The sequence below is a fragment of the Ammodytes marinus genome, assembly GCF_949987685.1.
Source record: "Ammodytes marinus genome assembly, chromosome: 5".
NCBI classification, from domain to species: Eukaryota; Metazoa; Chordata; class Actinopteri; order Uranoscopiformes; family Ammodytidae; genus Ammodytes; species Ammodytes marinus.
The window spans coordinates 26,692,587-26,696,412 of record NC_137234.1 but is presented as its reverse complement, the minus strand read 5'-3'; positions in this window follow the sequence as shown (position 1 = coordinate 26,696,412).

Below are 3,826 nucleotides of genomic sequence, written 5' to 3'. Positions count from 1 at the left end.
TGTGTGTGTGTGTGTGTGTGTGTGTGTGTGTGTGTAAAACTGAGAGAGGGGGCATTTAAATGTATTGAACCGTTCTCTTCTTCCTCCATCATTGCAGGATAGTTCAACAGGATAAAGTAGAATTCTTTTTGTATCCCTCCTTAATCTCCCCAAAAATGCATCTTCAGTGACTTGCGTAAGTTAATGCCAATCTTATCTTGTTCTTTACTTTCTCACGTTTTCAGTAAGAGCCATTTCTCTTTTGTCTTATCGGTAATCAGTGGCTCTAAAGTTTGAGATCTGTGTCTGTAAAATACAGTGTGCTGGCAGCCAGGGCCTGTTCATGAATCTGGTTCCCAGGTGAGAGTCTGTCTGTCTGTCTGTCTGTCTGTCTGTCTGCCTGTCTTGTCTCCAGTGCGATCCTCGTCGTTCTACTTAAACCTTTGGCCCAAATGTCGTGCATTTTTCAACACTGTCATCTGCCACGTCTCTCCAGGCTTAACTCATGTTTGTTCAAGCTAAAAGTGCTATTGAGGCATCAGACTTTGTATAGGCAAAATGTCTGATGCCTTCTCAGCGTTTCCTTTTTCTCTCTGTGGGTCTGATCCCTGCATTAAGGCATTATGTGCTTTAAAGTAAGTCTCCAACAGTCTGGGAAATGTATTATATGCTGTCTTTCTGAGAGTCACATGAGAGAATTGACAGCACTCTCACGTATTTGCCTTTAAGGACAGAGCAATCATAGTTTAAGAACCTGAAGCGGCGCAAAACTGCTAACCTGGCATGTGTGCATGCGCATATAAAGTACATTTTCTTTTTTTTTTTTTACCGTAACACAATTGCTAAGAAGTTTACCAGCCGTGTCAGCCTTACACTGCATTTTAGATGGGATACTGTTCTTCCAGATTTAAAATATAGAGGTAATGAAAGATTGTGGGCACAATTTTTTATTCTTTTAATTTTTTTATCTTTTGTTGGCAAAGACCAGTGTGAAAAACATTCAGTTAATATTAGGGAGCATCTTCAGCAGTCGAAAGGACAAATATCAGCATATGCAGATGACATCAGCTGTAGTGTGAATACACACTACATAGATTGAGACCGGACCAAAACTTCAAGGTTGAGTCTGTCTCTTAGCTGAGAAACACCACTCTGTATTTACATGATCACGCAATGATCTATGTTCCTCACCCATTGAGTTTCAGGAGAATAGGAGAGACTGAAAGCTTTAGCACTTAACAACATATGTACGTTCCCCAGTGGAGGAAGGGCAAAGAAAGAGCCCTTTAGTAGATACTGTAAGTTTAAAACATATTATCTGTGGTCATGAAGGGTTTATGTAAATGTTAAAGGAACAGTAGCACATACAGCTGCTCCGGGTAGTGGCTGCCATGTAAATATGAATCCACAATAACACCAAACATACTAAATGTGACAATGATGTATCGTTGTTCAAGGATTATTTCTCTTCCTTTCTACAGTCGTTTCTGTCATAATGAATCCTATTTGTCAGTAGCACAGAGCCGCTGCCACCGGAGATAGTGCAGTCTCAAACGCAGCGCTATAGGAAAAATAAAATCCCTGCTCTGCTCTGGTCAATAACGTTGCATTTAGCCAGCGGCGATATTGAAAAGCACTCAGAAAATCCGATTTGTCCAATCTGCCTTATACATGAAACATATATTCTCATCAAAGAGAGAGATTGTGTGCGTTTCTCGCGTTCTAGAGCAGCACACACTTTAACGTTTGAACAGCAGCAGTTATTTAACCATAAAAACAATGCCATCTCTGAGGTTAGTTACCGTGGCTGACCTCACTATAGGCCTGTACTTACGGAAAACACACACCCCGATCTGATGGATTATCCCTCTGTACTGTAGCCTCAACTGACAACATCTTATTTTCTACTCCTTGGGAGATAGTTTTCAAATAGCTGCACTTGGGTGAATCAGCCATTGGGGTGTCTTATTGCTAATTCTGTCATCTTAATTAAAGTTCAAGACTATACAGCAGCCTCTTTAAAACCAACCGAGCATGTCTCCGTAGCTAAGTCCCTTATGTATTAAAAAGAAAAAAGAAAAAAATAGCCGTGGGCTGATAGGAGTTTTATTTTTTTTACATTGTGAAAAAAGTGCTTTCTTTATATTTGCTCAGTTGCCTTGGCCTTGCACTTAGATTTACCTTCGCAGTTTTTTCTGCCAAAGTGCTGCGAAAGCTTCAAGGTCTTCCTCTCAACGCTCTCAGTGAAACTGTCTGCGTGACGAGAAGGACTAAAAGATTTCAATGAATATTCTAATTTTGACATTGAGGTCCCAAACCAAATAAGACACATACAATTGCCACTTCTGCTGTATATATAACTACCTCCACGTATGCTTTTGATACCTCTTTTTCTAATTCAACCTTGTTGTGTTTAAAGAACTTGGCCACTGGCAAGGTAGACTCGTTTAGATGTCGAGGCGACACATTGGATCTCTTTGTCCAATCAATCTGTATTCATTCCCACCTCTCCCAAAGCCTTTATTTTTTTATTTTTTTTTCACTTCTCAGCCTCTTCAGAGTCGGCCTGCCTTTGATTTATTTTTTTGTGAAGAAAGAAAAGAGAAAAAAACAAAAACCTAAAGCCCCTCTGTGTAACTGCTAGACAGGTGAATCATCTTCAACTAGGCAACAACAGTGTTTGTTCTGCAGGTGTACAGATACTGTATCTCCCTCTCTCTCTCTCTCTCTCTCTCTCTCTTTCTCCATCTCTCCATCTCTCTCTCCCTCCCTCTCTCTCTCTCCATCTCTCTCTGTCTCTCTCTGCGCCTCTAATCTGATAGTATTTCTATTCCCGAATCCAGACCCAAACAACTGTAACTCACACAGCCACTTAGAATAACAAGCAGCTTCAACAGGCCTGCAGGGCCACGCAACCGACTCTTGGAGCACGAAAATGCACTTGGCAACATTTTGTTAGCATACTGTTAGAGAGGGCTGCAGAGTGGGATGCCAAGCAGCAGCCCTGGGGGAATGTCATACCTGGGCAAGCACCAAATGAAATACACAACTCCAGCAAAACTCTGATTCTCACTTTAACTTCACCTTAAAACTCAAGTCGCTGCAGCAGCTGCAGAGGAGGCGTTTACAGATAAGAGACAAGAAAGTAATGGGAATGATATTTTAGACACTGTTCTTTGCTTACATTTCAAAATAAAAGATCACATAGTATCACAAAGTATTATTTCTGGTTCTCTTCAGCTAATGCACTTTTAATTTAAGTCTAACTCATTTAAATATAGTGTGTAGTTGTGTATATATACACTCCAAAGGGCTTCAGAGAATATCTTTCCAGTACTGCAGTTGTGACTGTATGCAAATATGCCTTCATCGTCTTTCATGTATTCCATGTGTGTGGTCCTATATCATCCTGTGGGGGCAACAGCACATGCTCAGTATGAATACCAATTACAGGAGCCATTATTGGCATGTTGATGACACTGATATTTCAGATTCCCTTTGCCGATGTTGTGTTTCAAGGGCAGCTAAAAACAGTTTTCGCATATCCAAGAACAATGTTTCTGGGCCCCAAAGCATTTACAAACATATCTGTACACCCACTGCCATTTTAAAAGGGCTGTACGTGCTTGAGCTAAGAACTTGTACTCAGATAGACAATGTACCACTCTTTGAGCGTCCCCAATAGTAATTATATTTGGAGGACTGGGACTTTTGTTCTCGGGCCCTGGGCTTTTTCGAGTGATTTCACAAACGACGGTAGTAATTGTATTATATTGAGCCAGGATACTTGGGAGAGACTAAATGTATTTATATGAATGAAGGGACAATGTAAAAAATCTCTTGTCTC